Below are 21,122 nucleotides of genomic sequence, written 5' to 3'. Positions count from 1 at the left end.
TCATGTAGATGCATGTGCCCTGTTCAAACACCACGTTCATGGTGGCCTGTTGCTACCAATCATCCCTGCATGCATTTGGAATAACCACTGTTATTCAATATATGCATGTGTTATGTTTGCTGTTCAACTGTTGGAACTGTGGTGTGTTGGGTTAATGGGAATATTACTGCATGCTGTTACAACTAATCTGGAATATTGTTGTTTATGTTGTAATGCAACACACCTAATCACAGAACGTATGGGAAGGCCGGTCCCAGCAGACCCACCTGTCCCTCCTCAGTTGGCGAGTGCACCTGGCACCAGTGGCTCTGGTGCCCAGCCCAGACCCCCCTCCTCCGTTGGTCCTGTGCCACCTTCAGGTGGAAGCAATGCAGGGGATGGGGCTCATCCCCCCTCCCCGTGCAAGCATGGGTGGAGAAGGGCCACCCGTCACCCTTCAAAGGGTCCGGGTTGTGGTGCGTAGGGAGATCCAGCGTTCAGTTGCTGATCCCCAACACCAGCTTGAGGCGAGAGTGGCACTTCTCATGGGTGAGCCTGCTCGTCCTACTCAGCCCCCAGCACAGCCACCCTCGGGGCTGTGAAGGTGCAGTGGTGACTGCCCATGGGTGGGGATCTCAGTTCCACTGTTACCATCTGTGGGCTCTTGGGCTTGCGATTTCCAAACAACCATCCCCGTCAATTGTGTTCACCCACCCCATGTGTCAGATTCTGCCCCTGTATGCATCTTGTTTGTCTTGTCTGTTTACCTCCCTAACCTACCTCCCCAAATATACCTACTTCCCCTACCTCACTTACCACTCTCACCTAAAAAAAAAAAAAAATGGGCAATCTGTACCCAAATAAAAAATACGCCCCATACATAGCTTCCCATTTTGCACACATGTCCATAGGACATATACACCTATAATTCTAATTGTCAGTGCAACAAACTATATTGTCCTCACCCCTCTCTCAGGGGTGGAAGGTCTCAAAACTCACTCCATATTTTCAACATATGCACAGCTGTTGCTGTTAAAGAAATGGGCAGGTATGGGCCTTCCCTGCACCCTTCCTGCACATCCTGAGCTTGTTTTCCTACTGTCTTTCCCTCTCTGTGCCCCCTTTTTCACCACTTTCCTGTCACCCCATTTGCTTTTCTTTAAAAGAAATTAGCGCGGGGGTTAGTGAGGGTAAGCACTTTTAAGCAGTAGTTAGCGGGGGTGCGTGAGTGTGAGATTGTGTGCACTTAGCTAAGCATCGCACAAACCTGGGCAAACCCGCTTACAACTGCTTAAAAGTGCCTTAGTCACTCTGTATGACAGGGCCCTTGTATTGCTCAGCAGCAAAATGAAAATACCCTTGCCAGTCTCGAACCCGGGACCTTGGATTCACCAGTCTGCATGAAGTACCACTAAACCACAGCAGATACACAGTATCATAGTGCTAAAAGCAATTTAACATGCATTACCATGAGTGAATGTAAAGGGAAAATAGGAATGGCATAACACAAATCTTGTTCTGTGGGCCTTAACCAGCAGGTGCTGTTGAATTGCATGACATGACTGTGAAAAGAGAATCAGCCATGCTAGTAGGGAATAATGTTACAGTAACACCTTACAAACTCCACACAGTATCAGAGCAGGATAAACACTGGCATATTAGCATAGGTCACAGGCCAGACCTCCCAACAGTGACTGCTCTACAGTGATGACCCTGATTAGTAAACAAATGTTAGCTGTGCCCCTCTGACTCTCTGTGAAATGTACTAACAGTGGGCAGAAAGGTGCTGAATCTCACTTCATAACAAATGTCAATAAGTGAGAGTAGACATCGCTTGCACGTCAGAAAAGGTGTAGTAATAGAAATGCTCTGAATCATCCAAAGTCTGAACTGAAAAATATCAGAGCTATATCACAGGTGTATCCCAGTTATATGTACCTTTCCCTGAGGCTGTTCAAATATATACATGAGAGTATCTGAGGCCTGGAAGAGTCAGAAACACACAGGCATATCAGCTTGTCTGCTGTTACACACTCTGCAAATAGCAAATAGCTGTAGAATGAATTCCACAAGCATGCCCTTATGTAGAAGTGCAACATAGAAATAGCAAAAGATGTAGCCATGTACTGCTAGCAACCACCTGTGACAATGCCATTGTTCAGGTGCTGAAAAGACTGCTGTGGTGCACAGTCAAAGAATACTAAGCTGACCTCTGTCTACCATCTGGATATGTCCACAGGTGGGAGCTACTCAGACAGACTACACGCCTTCATAGACTTACAGGTACACAGCAACTCTGCATGTTCAGCAAGATAAACATCACACGATAATAAATAATGCACACTGCAGTTCTGCACCCCTACCCAAAGGTACTATATACAGTAGTCAGGCACAAACAAGGGTGTAGGTAGGCATACACAGTACAGAAATATGTCCAGTCGTCCTGAGTAGACTGTGCTAATGCCAACACAAACCACAAACTGTTCAGATGTGAGCAACGTACTAATGACAGTACAGCTGTTCACAAACAGTGCATGTGCCTGATATTCATAATTGGTAGTACAACATACTTACATGTCCTCACCACTCTCTCAGGCGTGGTAGGTTTCAAATATCCCACCTAATGTATTGCATATGCACAGCTGTTGCTGGTAAAGAAATGGGCAGCTATGGATCTTCTCCACACCCATCGTGTACATTCCAAGCTAGTTTCCCTACTGTCTTCCCCTCTTTGAGCACCCTTTATCACCAAATTCCTATCTCCCCATTTACTTTTCTGTCAAAGACATGAGCACAGGTGTTAGCGGGAGTGAGCACTTGTAAACAGTAGTAAGTGGGTTTGCACCAGTGTGTGCATGTGTGCACCTAGCTTAGCATTGCTAAGATATGTTAAGCTCTGCCAAGCTTAGCTTACTGTTGCTAACATAAAATGAGCGAAGCTAAGCTTAGCTTAGTACTGCTAAAATACAATAAGCTGAGCTAAGCGTTGCTTAGCATCGCTAAGCGTCGTGCAAACCCGCGCCAACTCACTTACAACTCTTAAAAGTGCCTTTGTCACTCTGTATGACAAGGCCCTTGTATTGCTCAGCAGCAAAATAAAATACCCCTGTCAGTCTCAAACCCCACACCTTGGACTAACGAGTCTGCATGATATACCCCTAAGCCATAGAATATATCCAATAACTGGGTGTTGAAAGAAATATAACATGCATTGCAAGGAGTGCATGTAAATGGAAAATAGGAAAGCTATAGGAATACATTGCAATAAAGAAATATGACATGCATTACAAGGACTGAATGTAAAGGGAAAATAGGAAAGCCATAGGAATACATTGCAATAAAGAAATATAACATGCATTACAAGGACTGGATGTAAAGGGAAAATAGGAAAACCATAGGAATACATTGCAATAACTACTGTTGTATGCCAGTTAATTCCCTAATTCCAAAAGAAAGTACATACTCCCATTTATCCAGTGTTAGCATTAGGAGGTGTGAGTAAACGTACACACTGAGAAGAGTGTACTTGAAGAGGCAACAGTCAGATTTCAGTACAACATGCATTTCACTGGCTACAACCCAGCTTCAGATATGAGACATATACCAACCTTCTGACTAACACAACAGTGTCCACAGCAAACAAGCATGGTCCCCACCTTGCAAAACTGAAAGGCCTATGCCTACCTAACCTATCATTTTATAGCAGTGCCCTGAAATCACAGTGAGAACTCCAATTGCCACACAGCAGGCTGCATGCAATTACTAAATGGTGGGAACCAAATGGTGCAAAGGCCATCACATGCACATGTGCAGATACCTAAAAAAGCAACCTGTACTTGCTGTCCACACATGCAATAATATCATTGCAGCAACTGGAGAGAGAGAGAGCGAGCGAGAGAGACAGACAGTCAGACAAACAGTTGGAGAGACCATACCAAAAAAAAAAAAAAAACAAAGGCGGTTGGAGACACCGACCAACTAAAACAAAAAATAAAACAAACAGAGGCAGTGGAGGACACCGACCTAAACAAATAAAAATAAAAAAACATCAACAGGTACAACAGACTAAGGTGAGAAATACAAAGGTAAAGTATGACACAGATGTATTTGCTGGCATCCGAATGATGTGTCTGAAGGGTACTCTACATTCTGTGAACACTCCTTATGTGGTAGCAGTCTGTATCTATATGTATATGCAGATGTGCATAGGGCAAGGGACATATTGCAACTGTTAGTGAAGGCTGGACATATATATGTATTTGAAGGTTGCTATGTGCACATATCTATGTAGGTTGTAGTGTGTGGCATTGAAAACAGCAAGCAGCGCAGGTATATGTCATGTGGTGGTTAAATGATGTGGGACTGAGTTACCGCCAGTGTGGTCTGCTACGGCTATACGGCCTGAGGACAGCGAAATGCATTCTGCACAACACTGTGCAATATTATTACATAATCGTATGTCTCACAACTGTTCCATAATTGCTATTCCCACCATGAAAGGTGGCCAATATATCTGCATATATGTGCATGTATATGTACAGCAGTGGCTGTTTACAAGTATGTGTGTGTATGCATATATATATATATATATATATATATATATATATATATATATATATGTATGTGTATATATATATATATATATATATATATATATATATATATATATATGCATATATACATATATAGATATATACACACACACACACACACACACATATATATATATATATATATATATATATATATATATACATATATACATATATATACACACACATATGTATTTCCCATATGGTCATAGGGCTTTCCCATATGGTCTAGCGGTTAGGATTCCTGGTTTTCACCCAGGCGGCTCGGGTTTGACTCCCGGTATGGGAATGTGTGGGGGTTGGGAGGGTGGCCTAATGGTTAAGGTGTTTGCCTTACAAACGCAAGGTGCAGGGTTTGAGTCTCACAAGGGATAATTAGCTAGGCTTAAAATGGCTCACAAGGGTTGTTAGTCTAGTACTAATCGATGAATCGACGATGAACGATACACACATATATATATATATATATGGATATATATATATATGGATATATACATATAGATATATAGATATATGCATATATATATATATATAGATATAGATATATGCATATTTACGTATATATATATATATATGTATATAGATATGTATATATAGAGTGATATATAAATGTATATATATATATATATATATATATATATATAGTGAGAGAGGGAGACACAGGGTCAGACGTATTGCAACAGGTGGACTGAACACCAGTGTTGATACTGCAGTGCCATACCCCATTCCAAAACAGTTTACCCACTAACTACCAGATAGGTGGTTGCCTAACTAACACTGAAGGTGTCAGAAGGGAACATGGGACACAGGTGGACAGTAGCCTCCCCTTTGATATTCACAGTGCCACACTAGTCTTGTAATCTGTCTACGTGGTACGTGTAATCATAAACAATATGTCATGTATGGAAATATAGGTCAGTGTTCCCCTGTACTCATCACAATGCCCCATGTGGTATGTACCTCACATGACAACTACAGCAAGTGGAAAGTCCACAGACATACCTCACAAAGGGTAATACTGTCCTGATACACATACCCTATGCAGACTGACTCACATAACCACAGCGACAGTGCATTGTATACAGGCCACCCAGAGGTTACCTCTGCCAAACATACAGAGGCATGCCACACCCATAGCAGTCAGACAACCACCATGTCAACACCTCACAATCCCACCGGGCTACATGGCCTAGGTCCCTAGCCCCCGCAACATCACTAAACAGCACATGCTGGAGGGATAGGCTCCTACTGGCAAATATGCCATACTCTGGAGTAAACCACACAGCATGAACAAACAAGGCTCCACAATAGCAGATGTCAGACATACCCCTGATGATTATCTGGGGGATAGGTAACACGCCCAGGGAATCACCTCTGTGTATCCGGTTGACAGGAGGAAGTGAAATCTAATTACATGTGTGTCACAGGCCAGGGTAGCATATGGCTAGGTTGCTGTAGGCCCCAGGGACAATAGCGTATTACCTACTTATGACACAATGCACACAGACATGTATACAGTGAAATACCAGCTATGTGAGGTGGAATGACTGTGACAGTGAATGTGTGCAAGGTCTGTGATGGTGTGATAGCTAGGAGTGAGGTTGTTTCCATCACGGTCGTTTGTGTCCTACGTGTGAGGCCAGAGAAAGATGTGTCAGTTATTGGGATGCAGACATAGTAGGATGGTATATGTTGTGACGTAGGTTCTTGTGTATGACTGTGGTGTCCCATCATAGGCTGATGCAATACATGTATGCTCAGTAAGTGGTACTGCTGGTGACTCCATCCGACATTAGAACTGTTGTACCACCTGAATCTGTAGGCATAAACAACACAGTATGGTGTATGTTCACATTCCCTGGTAACACTGTCTTATGTGTTTCCTGCAGTCTGCACAAATTACATTCCTCAGGCATAGGCATGTGTAAGTAGGGGCACACAGTACTGTAAGGTACATAGCAAATGCTCATCTGTGTTAGCATACATTTGTGTATGGTATGAATGTCTGATGTGTGTGTAATGATGCCTGTACCATGTCTGCAATCACATGTGTGATGCAGGGTTTGTGTGTGTACCTAGCAACATGTATACTCTGTTACAGCAGTATGCCAGCTATATTAACAACTGTGCACAATATGTTAGGTAGGGGTATGGCATCAATGACTAGGGTGGGTTACTGGTTATACTGTAACTGTACTTCACATTCATTGCAATGGATGACATATATTTACATGCATCAGCTTGATATGTACCCCCCTGGCAAGGCTGTGCATTGGATACCAAACAGTGAGCCAAGTACTGGTGTATACTGGTGTGTCATATGGAGTGTGGCAGGCACTGTCAGCCAGTTGTGGGCTGAGCACTGATATGTGGTATTGAATGTGTGTATCCTCCGACAGATGAACAGATGCTATATATGGCAGTTAACTGATATCTGTACTGTATAATGTTAAGTGTGCCACATGACCTGCTCACACATATCGTTTACTTGTCTTCCAGGCTTATGGCTCATCACAGGAACCCCTGCTACACAGCTGCAGAGGAACAGGAAATCCACCACAGCCTGGTACAGCATTATACCCTGCTGTTTTCAAGGGCCAGCCAGCACCAGCAGGAGCGTACTGCACTGTGGCAAGAACTTGCTCGTCGGGTAAATGACATAGGCATGCATAACCGGACATATGAGCAGGTATGCCATCACTGCAGTGATTTAATCAGACATGTCCGGCGGTGTGCTTCTGATATCCACAGACAACAGCTTACCACATGTGGTGGGGTGGCCATACACCCCCCCCTCACCAGAGTGGAGGAACTTCTGCTAAGTGTGGTGGCTCCTAGCCTACAGCAACAACAACATCACACATGTGTCATCATGGAGGCCGGAGCCACCCAGCATGGACATGGAGTGTGCAGGTAACATGCTCTAGCTGTAGACTACGGTTACCTGTATTGTTAGATTATGCATGTGTGAGATGTGTACTGTGTTTAGCAGTTGTGCTGCCTATTGTGTGCAATACTGATAATTTGAATAGTATCTGTACACCTATGTTGTTCTACTGTAGTTTAGCACACTCACAGTAGCAATGCCAAAGGTGGGGCCACTGACAAACTGTGTCATATTCTTGCAGGTCCCTCTGGTGTGACAGCAGGGCAGACGTTACATGCTAATGAGTATGTTAACACTTTAAACTTGGTATTGAACTGTGCATGTCATAGGTGAGGTGTAGGCCATGTACACATAACACACCTATGCATAATGCATGTTGTGCATGTTTGCTGTGAGACGTGAAACATCTCAGTAATGTCAGTAGCTGCCTCGCTCACATGCAATGCACAGAGCATCAGACACAAATGTGGCATCACTGTTCTGCACATTGGATAGGCATAGTTGACACACATGTACACAACATAACATGTTTGTCATAAGCAGTACACCTCAACATGCTACACATAGTGTAACTGGACACCCGCTGCCAGGTCACACTTCAGTACCCCACATGTCATCCACACACCACACATACCATACCCAATGGGTAGGGACCTAGCATGGGGCTGTGCAACACATAACACAGTCATGTTAGGCAATGGTTCCTATTGGACACCTCACACACCCTTGTGCAATGTGGCTGTGTAATTGGGAACTTAGCCATGGCACTGCGGTTCAGGTACAGCTTGCTAGGCGGTGGTCTAGCACACTTTAGTGGCCTTGAGTGGCCACATGATGCATGATGATGATGGCTAATGGTACTACACCCCATACTGTTACAATGGCCATGTCCAGGATTGGTATCTCATCACGTATACATGCACCACCCATCCTGTGTGTGTACATAGCATGCATGTGCTACACCTGTGTCCACAATTATCTGCTACAGACACAGACACTGCAATCAATCAGACATGGAAATCCATGTGACACATAGATAACACACACAGCCATGGTACGTATACCTGTGTGTGATGGTGCACAGGACAATGCAGAGCTTATAATACTTGCACATAAATGTGTCCTTGTACACATTGTGTTCCAGGGTGTAGGCAATCACTGAACATGTACACACATGCACCACAGCCATGTACACTGTCATCAACTATGGCTGTCTACACTCACACTGCATGGACTTGAGCAACACTTATTCTGCATGCTGGCACGTGTGTGTGATTGTTTGCCTTGTGATAATGTCACCCACCTTCAACCAGTATTGGGTATGATTTGGAAGTCTGTTGTGTGTGTGTATCTGCTGTAGTGAGGAGTGTGCATGTGTTCCTGTGTTCCTGTGTGCATGTGTTCCTGTGTGCCTGTGTGCATGTGTGCATGTGTGTATGTGTGCATGTGTTCATGTGTGCATGTGTGCATGTGTGCATGTGTTCATGTGTTCATGTGTACGTGTGTGCATGTGTGCATGTGCAGACCGTAATGTGTGTTCCCTGTCTTCCTCTCACAGGTGCTGAGGTAGGGCTTGGCGAAAGCAGCAGGCGACCTGAAGCCACTGCCATGGATAGTGGTGATGATGAAACATGTATTTTGGCACAGGGAGATTTGACAGGGTCTGTCGTTGGTCCACCAATCGACAGTACACAGCATTCAACCCTATCTATGCGCACACTCATACTGCCATTACATCCCTAACACCAATGGCCATAGGGGAGGGACAGCATACAGTTGGCATTGACCAGGAGAGTGTGGTACCCATGGCACATGCATCCCTTCACAGCAGCCATAGTCCCGCAATGGTACCACATAGGCGGAGGTCCAGGGGTTCTCAGGGGAGCACCACTGGACATATTGCCCCTGGCAGGCATGCCCTCACAGGTCTTACGGATGACCACTATGTTCCGGGCTGTAATGCAGGCTCAGGCACATATGGAACGTTACACCAGGCAGGGACTTAGGGTGCAGAGGGCACATAACACCGCTATCAATGACAGCATCCGTGACCTTGCCAGTGCCATCCGGACATACACCGAGGTCATTGATAGATGTTGGGGGGAGACAATAGATGCCCTCCACAACATGTCTTCCTCAAGCCAGGACCGTGCGGGATGGTTGCGACATCGACGTGGACGCATACCAGCAACAGTAACAGCTGGCAGTGGTCGCAGACAGCCCACAGCTCACAGCCACTCCCGTAGTGGCAGTACCAGCCCAAGCAATGCTGGGGCTGGCCTGTCCATTGTCCGTGCCAGTAGACCACATGCACGTGGTTCTGGCCAGTCCCATCAGGGACATGGGTCCAGTCATCATACCTCTGCCTCTGATGACAGTACCCAGTCAGGGTTGGTACCCAATACCGTCCATAGCACCCCTGCCAGGCACAGGTACTGTGTCCGTGGCCGGAGACAGTTATCTGTACAGCCAAGCAGGTACAGTCTGTGGCTGTCCCACAAACTACCGTATATGGCAGCCACATGGTGGAGCTGTGTGCATGCAGACGCACACACATTAAGCAAACAACTAGGGTTCACACATACACACACACATTACATCAACATTGGCCCATGCTGTACTGTTGTCCCACACACACACACACACACACACACACACACACACACACACACACACACACACACACACACACACACACACAAGGAAGTCTAACTACATCCTTGTAGGTATATCTGAGCAGACATTATGCATCAAAGCTCTGTTTGTCACTGTAGCATTGTTTACACCACTGTTAGGTCTGAGTATGTATTATCCACCCATGTGCCACTTGGCTGATGTGTGATGTGTTGCCAGCATGTGTTAGTGAGTGGACAGTACGCGTGTGATGTGTGAAGTACAGATTAGCAAGTGTACATCTGTGAACATGGTGGGTGCGCACTGTCTGGATGTACGTGCATAGTGGACACATGGGACGTGTGGCATACCCTGCCGTACACATTATTAACATCCCATTGCATCTTTCAATGGCCAGTATGCATTCTACTACAGTTATGTACTAACATGGCTAGACGTGTGTATGACATGGGTTGACACTATGCTGTGGGTGATACCGTTAATATCAGTCAATGATTTGTGGTCTGGTAGTATACACAACCTCAACAGCATGACTATAAGCAATCATTGGATGATGTCCTGACAAATGACAAATGACACACAGTAGTAAGGAACCCAGTATCAATTGGATCCTTCCGGTACTACACTATAACACTAACCAGTGGTGATGACCGCCACTCATTACTGTGACCACACCTGTGTGTCATATAGCCTCCTTAGGTACATGCAGACACACTAGGGATGTGTCCATCCAAATCTGGGAATGCATGGAATGGCCTACAATGCATTCCTTGAATGGGACGCATATCCTACACAAGGGTATCATACAGACAGATACCTGTTGTGTAATACATGCTGTATAGCATTAAGCCGACTATGGCATAGTCATCCTCATGTACTAAACATAGTATTCCATCAGTACAACACCGGTGGTAGCCCTCAACATGTATGTCGGGTACTATTGTGTACATACAGACACATGTTATGTCATGTGTCCCTTCATATCCACATATCCATAGGTATTGTGGAGTCCCAAGGTGTATCACAGACATTAGAGGCCTGAATGCATATCCACAAGGCAGTTGTACACCTATAAAGACTGTCCATTCTTGGCAGACTTTGTTGTGTATGACCATGTCTGACATATACCCCAGCCATATACCCTCACTCACACTACTCTTAAGTAACTGTCATGGGTGTGTGTGCCACAGATGACCTTGGTCACAGAACACGACAGTGGATGGCCATGTCACATACATACATATGTGACCTATGATCTGAATAGCAGCGGCACAACCTGTCAATGGAAACAAATATATTCATGTAGTATGCAGGCTTCACACCTATGTACTGATTGAGGGAACATGTACACATATATATTTGCCATGCAGATACCTGATGTCTGCAATGCACTTACTGTTGTCATCATACTATGTCATACCATAGTAAAAGCAAAACCCACATAGTGCTGACCAACAGTGACACACACACACAGTCAGCATTTGCAAGATTCAAACCCCTACCTAACAATGTTATGATACTAGAGAGGGACGCATTCACACGGCACACTGTTTGCTTTACTGGCTGGTTTGCCTTCTCCTGCTGTATTTGTAGGATGGTGACATCATCAGACTTTGGAGGTTTACCTTCTACTGCTGTATTTGTAGGATGGTGGCATCATAAGACTTTCCAAAGAGGAATGTACCTCTTTTACTGGGTTTTCCCAGTCTGCAAAAAGGAACAGCTCTCAAAGGAAATCGCACACACTTTGCAGGATTCAAACCCCTACCTACCTATGTTATGATACTGGAAAGAGACACATTAACACGGTGCACTATTTGTTTTACTGAGTGGTTCTCTTTCTCCTGCTGTATTTCCAGGATGGTGACATCATCAGTCTTTCCAAAGAGGAATGTACATCTTCTAGTGTGTTTTCCCAGTCTCCAAAAAGGGCATTCCTTTCAAAGACAATTGCACACATTCACACAGTCAACATTTGCAGGATTCAAACCCTACCTACCTAGGTTATGAAATCAGAGAGTGACACATTAGCATGGCGTGCTATTTATTTTACTGGGTGGTTTCTTTTCTCCTGTTGTATTTCTAGGATGGTGACATCATCAGTCTTTCCAAAAAGGAATGTACATCTTCTAGTGTGTTTTCCCAGTCTCCAAAAAGGGCATGCCTTTCAAAGACAATTGCAAACATACACACAGCGCCCCCCCCAAGTCAGCATTTGCAGGATTCAAACCCCTACCTACTTATGTTACAAAACTAGAGAAAGACGCTTTAACAAGGCACGCTATTTGTTTTACTTGGTGATTTCCCTTCTCCTGCTGTATTTCTAGGATGGTGACATCATCAGTCTTTCCAAAGAGGAATGTACATCTTCTAGTGTGTTTTCCCAGTGTCCAAAAAGGGTACTCCTTTCAAAGACAATTGTACACATACACACACCCTGCATTTGCAGGATTCAAACCCCTACCTACCTATGTTATGATACTAGAGAGAGATGCATTAGCACAGTACGCTATTTGTTTTACTGGATGGGTTCCCTTCTCCTGCTGTATTTCTAGGATGGTGACATCATCAGTCTTTCCAAAGAGGAATGTACATCTTCTAGTGTGTTTTCCCAGTCTCCAAAAAGGGCACGCCTTTCAAAGGCAATTGCATACCCGCACACACTGTTTGCAGGATTCAAACCCGTACTTAACTATGTTATGACACTAGAGAAAAACACATTAACACGGCATGCTATTTGCTTTATTTGCTGATTTCCCTTCTCCTGCTGTATTTATAGGATGGTGACATCATCAGACTGGCCATGGTGATGTGTGTACACTTTGTTTTATGCCATTCCAGGAATGGTCCATGTGGGTCAGCAGGTGTCAACAGCTTGAACATGACCTCAGTATCCTTACCTTGTGTGATCTATCTGTGGACACATTGACATTCCGTCATATGTCAACACATATTTATGCACAGCTTCTTGGTTTTGTGGATACTACATGTGTCTGGGATGTTAATAAAGGGCTATTCAAAGTCTATATGACACATGTGTAGATGTGTTCATTGATGTATATCCTGGGTTGCTGCCTTGCAAACAGTCTAGCATGTTTGGGAACCATGATCCGCACATGAACATACCACAGTTGGTAGAGTTGTGTGTGTGTCAGCTTCCAATAGCTCTGTTTATGACTGCAACCATGATGGACTCCATGACCTTGCAGATCAAACCTCATAGGCATACTGGACTTGACTTCCCATGGTGTGTTGTGCACCAACACTTGTGTGGAGTGCCATATGTAGCTGTGACACATTCAATGGTTCCACATCCTGTGTAGGGGGTGCGGCTCAGCTAACTGTTCAGGTGTATGATCTGTTTGTTCTGTAGTTTGTGCATGACACATATTGGGAATCAATGTATTCCACCTGCTGCCATGCTTTTGGCAGTGGGGGTAGCTGCTCATCCATTCTACATGTGATATCTCCTGGTATGATGATGTGGACTATTGTCAGTGGGAGATGGGTATGTACATATGGGCCTATCTGTCATGATGTCGGCATTGACACTCAGGTACAGTTGGCCCTGACTCAGGACATATATGTGTGTACATTGATATTTATGACATAGCTGAAGGAGGTGCCATGATTCAGTCTGGACTCCTTCTCAGCTCCTCTTTACAACACACTAACGAACATGAGCACTAATCCCTGTTATGCTCTTTTACACGCTTAACACCCTACTGATCCTTTGTGATCAGGCTACAGAGTATGTCATGATAATATCCTGGCATGTCCAGGGGTCAGTTTTGTGTGTACTCTTCAGTCCAGCTGGTGGATATTGTGATATTGACACAATGTCACATCTGCCTCATGTACACAGACAACCCTCTCCTCCTCCCGACAAACTCAGATATATGTGTGAGATGCACCTATATAGACATATACAGGGAGCTGAAGTCTCTCGACCCATGACTGGCACAGTGTATCAGGTGGTGAAGGTAACCACACACACACCACATATCAGTCTCACATATTCTCTAGCAACAGCACTCAAACCACATTAGCACACATTGACATACTCGGATGCTGTAAATGTACTCTACCTAAGCAGCAGAGGCCTCAAAAACAGACACACACACACCTGCTACCCCACTACAATACCCACATATCACTAAGTTCACAATGTCAGTGTGCCACACAGTCATTGCCCTTCGGGCTAAACAACACACCTAATACACTTGTAATAGGTGACACTTATGTTCAGACACACTGATGTACCACTCACCAGCCCTGACAAGGGAATAGTCACTTTGGGCTGTCTGTTGGGTGCCAGGATCTGCTGCATAACACACTCCAAAGCAAGTACAAGACTGGCACCATCATTGTCCATGCTGGTGTGTGCCACCTTAGATGTTACTCCCTGGACCACATGACATGATACATGGAGGTACACTCTGATCATGTAGCCCAGGCCATTATGACCCTGACATTGTCTAGCATCTTACACCCACCAATTATGATGTCACAGTATACGGACACACATATCACATTTAACAGTTGGCTAACAAATTTGTTTCATTCATAGGGGATACAGTGTCTGTCAGCATATGGTGACATGCTCAACATGCCACATAGCTTCACTATGGACAGCTTGCACCTGTCACCCTTGGACTTTGGTATGCTGGCTAAGGCTCTTGCTACCACCAGAGTGCCTTTTTTATTCAGGGCTCAGAAGACAAACCCACCTCCATAGACATTACAGGTTAAATGAAACTAAGGGTAATGCTGCTCAACAACAGTTGTGTTAACCTCATATTGTGGCCACTCAGGACTCTCCTCAGTATGGAGGAGAGCAATATCTGTGCACTGATAGACACCTGGTTCAGGCTCGGTTATGCACACCAGCACTACCAGGCTATGTTTCATACCATGCTGTCTGACAACAAGACTTGGAACAGACAACACAACTAGGGGGAGTATCCATATACATCACAGATACACACACCTCCAGGTTAGTAGCACTGCACAAAGCATCACAGACCATACATAGACAACTACCATTGTGCAATATTGCCTTTCAGTTTGTTGCCTGCTACAGAACACACTCCCAAACTCAGGAACCACACTCGGCTTTTGTGGGAACTATGGAGAATATGCAGGTCTTCACAGACACCATTATATTGTGTGACTTCATATACACACATACTGACTGGGGATACTACTCAAGCCCCGACAACCTCACCCAACAGCCACTACAATTTGTGGACTCATATGCTTTGGCACAACCAGTCAGCACAGCCACAAGGGGGAATACATATTGGATGTGCTCATCACCAACATGGGGACTCTATGTTCCACACCAGTGATATACCCCTCATTGGTAAGGTCAGAACATACATGTATCTTACAGGACATACATATACCCTCCACATACCCATCCTGGGTAATCTTGGTGAGCTTCTCACTTCACCGAAGCAAGGTGGTATCCTTCAGAGATCCTGAGACAGTGGCATATACAGCTCACACTATTGCATCCTTTACATACACATTCTATGGACACCTAGTTGACTGCATGGATTGTGTTCTCCCAAATAACAACAAGACCCACTACTACAATGGCAGCGGACCTGTCTGGTAGACCCCAGCCATTAATAAGCTGTACAACATCAAGAGGACGCTACTACATGATAGAGCACAATCCCAGACAGGGAAGGCATCTGTGATCTGTACTAGCAGATAGCTACAATCACTCATGAACTTTTCTAAGGGCCGCTTCTACCAGACAATTGCACCTGATATGTAGGACCATCACACGGCCTTCTTCAGTTATGTCAGGAACCTGAGTGGACACTCATTGATATGCTGTGAGTTACTGCATACTGACTAAACCTACCCTGAACCCACTGGCGTTGCCTACATCCTGGCAAACAGGTTCAGTGCAGATGTCTCCCACCCATCCCCCCTAAGGGGCAACTATCCATCCCAACAGAGTATAACCTCCCTGACATCACACAGTAACAGGTGAGTGCTGCCCTCCCTACAGCGTACATCACAGTATCAATGTGACCAGATGGTGTCCCAGCCTGCATCATACACGAGCATCATGACAAACGCAACCTTCACATTACATCACTGTTCAATATCGGAGTTACCACAGGATATGTACCCAAGGAATGGCATACTGCGACAGTGGTCCTGCTCCACAGAGTTGGTGCCACAACGGACCACAGACAATATTGCCCTATAAGCCTATGTGGCCTGTTCTGCAAAGCTATGGAGCATATTGTCATAGGACTCCTACACATAGACATCGAGAACCTACAGACACTGTGTCCTACTCATTTCAGCATTGTTGTGGGCAGATCTTGCCTCTTGAACCTGTAGCTATTCTTTAAATGGCTAACAGGTCCATCGACATAGGGACGGCTATCCACACAGCCTACCTGAACCTTGCAAAACCATTCAACACAATAACCCACTGGGCCATTATGCATAGGCTCACCAGCGTCAATTTTGACACATATCTCACACAATGGATTGATACCTAGATCAGGGATAGCACCCACATGGTGAGGATTGCAGGTGCCATGTCTGACTATACACCAGTTACACATGGCATCACACACAGCTTGGTCCTGGGATCTCTCTTGTTCAGTATATATTTGTCTTACGTACAGGCTATCACAGGGGAAATATGGCTGAACATGTTTGCACTTCACTGCAAACTGGGTGCCATTATCAACTCTCCAGCTGCCACATGCATACTCAATCAGGGTCTCACAGAGATGGATGACTGGTGCCTGAGCCATGGCCTACAGCTAAATGCCATTTGTTGCATAGTCATCCCCTTTGGGAGTAACAACATGCCCACACATTAACACATAGGTAGTACTCCATTACATACAGTAGGAGTTGTTAGGGTTTGGGGACATCACTTGTTCGTACTGTTGCCTTTAACATTCACATTGCCAAAGTGGTTAGACACACCTGCTATGTGTGCCACCTTATCCCATATGGTTTCACATCTAGATCGAGTGAGGTCATTGTGCCCCTATACTCATCACATCCATGCTTGGTTACAATGCCACATTTGGGGTGTACCTTACCTGACACCTGCAGCAACTGTACTGGCCATGGACGGTCCTCAGCAAGCAGATCTAGGGACTCACACAGATGCCCTGCATTGTTCAGATGCAGTAACTCCAGCTCTACTCAGTCGCTTACCACCTACTCAAATATGATGTGTGCCTGTTGTTTACAGCTATACCCAAACCAGTATTACTGGACATGCTCCACCTCAGGATATCCAACTCCCTTGGAGCTACACACTGCAGGGATGTATACCTCAGCACAGATGTTAATAGGACATTGTGTAGGGACAGATTCTTATCCCAGAGGCTCCACTCACTACAGAATGTAATCCCAGTTTCACATAGGCAGAGCCACCCACTGACCACCTACTGGAGACATCTTGATGACTGTATGGGTGATTGTATATTTACCCCTGGGATATCCTCTGTGTCCCTGCTAGACAGAGGCACACTAGCATAAACATACATGGGCTATCATGTGTGACCTACTATTCACACACACAGTGTAGTAATGTGACAGGGTTGCGAATGCCAAACACACTCTGGCTAGGTTTGTACATGCCCTAGGGCAGATAGCCTAGTATCGACCTCTGAACCTATGCTTATGTTCATGATGCACAATGTTTATTGCTGATACTGTTTGCAGGTCTTTATCATCTTTGCTTTACCAGTTTCCATGAAGAACTTCATTATCTGCAGAACATATTTGATTATGTCAGGGTTCCACTATATTATAGATGTGTCTGTTATCATATAACTGTGTGCACAGGGTGGATTGCTGTATAGTGACAGGTTCCTGGGTTAACACATGCAACTGCCAGATATGCATGGCCCAATGCTGTACTCAGACATAGCTTAAGTGTGTGAGCATGCCCAGTTCTGACATTACATGTTTTGTTGCCTGACATTTGTCGCATTTATTCAAGTGTGTGAGCATGCCCAGTGTGAACCTTCAGTATGTTGCTATCTGAGATCCACTACATTTGCTGATGTGTGAAAAACATGACCAATATTAACATTTATAATGTGTGTGTTGGAAGTCAGGTTCTGTTCTCACTGCAGGAATCACCTTTGTGTCATAACTCAACAAGGATTATGCTGTGCCTGCAGTGTTTTCATGGAATACTTTGCATAGACTTATCAACATTCCATCATACAGGTGGACCACTGCAATACTGTCATGGTTTAGTGGTTCAGTACTTTGGCTATACTGTGCAGTATCCTGGGTTTGAGGCCCATCACTGCTTTATATTTTCATACTGAGCAGACCAGACTGCTTAAGAGCCTGTTAAGCAAATATGAGCATGTTGGCTTTTGTTCAGCTATGCCCTACTTAGACCAGGCTTGTCTGACATTGCTCAATATTCACCAACATTGCTGGACATTGCCCAATATTACTGAACATTGACCACAGTTGTGCTAGTTGGTGTGTGCAATTTTGTTTGCATATACTACATGGTGGTAATTGCTGTTAAGCACTGCTTTATATTGCTTAACACATGCCATTCATGCCTTAGGTGGTGCTGCAGGGCTGCCTATGTGGGATGCACATACTACACTCCCTGCACATGTTTGGAAGCAGGTAGTGTCAACTTAGGCATCCCTTTTACTTTATGTGCGAGTTGGAGAGGGGTATCATTTCCAGAGTTCCTACTGAGCCAGTGTATGTGCTATGCGTTGCCTCTTTGCCAAGGCCAAAGCATACTGGGCACACCTCCTTCTGCCTACTGGGGCAGGCTCAGGTTGTTCCTCCTCCAAGTCACGCTCTGCCTGTGATGGCCTTGGCAATGGTGGGGGGGCTGTTTTGCCCAGGCCTATGCTGGTCCTGCTGCAGTTGTTTTTGCAGGATCAAATTATGTAGCATAGCACATACCATGACAATTTGGGTACATGTAATTGGTGAGTACTGCAAGGTTCCACCAGATGTGTCCAGGCACTGGAACCGTGACTTGAACAGCCCAAACACATGCTCTATTACATTACATGTTTGTGCGTGTGCCTCATTATGGCATTCCTGTTCAGGTGTGTGTATGTTTCTGATGGGTGTCATCAGCCACGGCTCCAGTGCATAGCCAGCATCCCCCACTAGGTGACCATGTGGGATGTCCCCATTGGCAAATGTCTGGTACAGCTGCGTCAGATGCCAGATATGGGAATCATGGTAGCTTCCAGGGCAGCCTGCACACACATTCAGCATTATGTCCTGGGCATCACACACGACCTGGCAGTTGATGGAGGGGAAGCCCTTGTGGTTGAAGTAGACCCTACCCCACTCGCCGGCTGGTGCTTTGATGCATATGTGCGTGCAGTCTATTACACCCACTACCTCAGGGTATTCCGCTATTTGCTGGAAGAGACGCATATTGCTGGCCAATACCTCATGGGAATTGGGGAAATATACATGATCACCGACATGTGCTGACATGGCATCCAGGAACTGGTGTAGTACCCTGGATGCTGATGCCTGTGATATCCCCATCATATCACCAGTTGGTCTCTGGAAGGTACCTGTTGCTAATATTCTTAGGCCAGCACATACCTTGGTTTCCACTGGGATGGGTTCCCCTCTGTTGGTTCTGTGTGTGAGGCATGGCCTGCACAGCTCAACAATTTGCTGCAGGAGGTCTCTGTCCACTCTATAGCGCTCCACTATCTCCAGCTCATGTAGCCCCTGGTAGGTTACCCTGGGCCTGTACAATCTTCTCCGTCTCCTCACTGTGGGTTGTCCAGCAGCATTTCCATTGTCACCACCCTCAGCATGTTGCATATGTTGCCTTATAACAGCAATGGCAGCCCCTAACATTTCTTTGTCTCAGTAAAGCTTTTTCAGTTTTCACTTCTATTAGCTTACTGCAGTGTCTATTGTGAGAAACAGAATGGACTGTTGTTGGCAGAGTTTTAAGTGCTAGGCTGGGCTGGGTTAGTGTACTGCCTGTGCAATTGCCTGATTCTGATTGTTTTCACCTGCTAGCTCTGCTAGTACTCCCTGATAGCGTCCTACTATTTGGTGTGCTTCCTTTTTCCTTTCTGTTTCCTCGGGGGGGAGCGCCGTGCACACAAGTGCAAACACACGCACAGCAGCTAACACGCGCGCACACATGCTTACACGAACTAAAACTTGCTTATTCGGGTTAAAACGTGAGCACACCAGCACAAACGCGCTTACAACTCTTTAAACAGCCTTATACATGCTTACTCCGGCTTAAACGCATGCACTCATGCTTACACGCATGCACTCTGTCTTACTCGGGTTTACACACGCACACACGCATGCATGCACGCTCAGCAAGAAACTTTGGTGTTATCCACGGTATACACCTTCCATTTCTTGGCTTTCCCTAGCTTACCTGTTGACACACCTCTTTCCATGATGTCTAACTGACAGCGGACACATGCCACTCTGCTCCAATGAGCTTCACTTCTTTCAAACATACCCACCTTGTGATGTCACCTATCTTCTACTCTTTTACTCCCCATATCCTACTCCTACACTCCACTGACTGTGCTCATTTGCTATGTAAACTATCCTAACACTCATTTACATAGGATTGCCTACTAATGCTTGGTTACATGTCTTAGACTGAGCTTCCCCCCTTAGCAACCTCTACTCAGTGGCCATGTTGTCTTCAGCCTGCCATTCCCTTGCATTGTACATTAACAATTTCAATAAAATCCACATTTGTGGGTTATAATTTTTAGTATTCTGTGTTTTAGAGCGCAGCCCATTTGCGCGACGCTGCGCTACGCTTAAACATTGGAAATTGGCGTAAAAAAATTATTTTTATTTTAATTTTGCATCAGGGAACATTTCCAATGGCCGTATATTTGGCCATTGGCATGCTTCCTGCACTGGATGCAACCTTTATTTGGAGCTGTCATGGCTCCGTTTTGCTATTTGCAGAACGGTACTCAGTTGTCAACTGAGTACATTTCTGCAAATAACACTGCTCTTAC

The 21,122-nt window shown here is 45.2% G+C and overlaps 1 non-coding gene across 1 annotated transcript; it reads left to right on the top strand.

The window, feature by feature from the left end:
- Positions 1-4,788: 4,788 nt before the first annotated feature.
- Positions 4,789-4,860, top strand: TRNAE-UUC. Its single transcript has one exon. It is a non-coding gene; the product is annotated as a tRNA-Glu (tRNA).
- Positions 4,861-21,122: the final 16,262 nt, after the last annotated feature.

This window comes from Protopterus annectens, chromosome 12.part0 (assembly GCF_019279795.1).
Source record: "Protopterus annectens isolate FY-2018-M chromosome 12.part0, PAN1.0, whole genome shotgun sequence".
Lineage (NCBI taxonomy): Eukaryota > Metazoa > Chordata > Ceratodontiformes > Protopteridae > Protopterus > Protopterus annectens.
The sequence above is the reverse complement of the archived record's forward strand: the minus strand, read 5'-3'. Positions and strand labels throughout refer to the sequence as shown.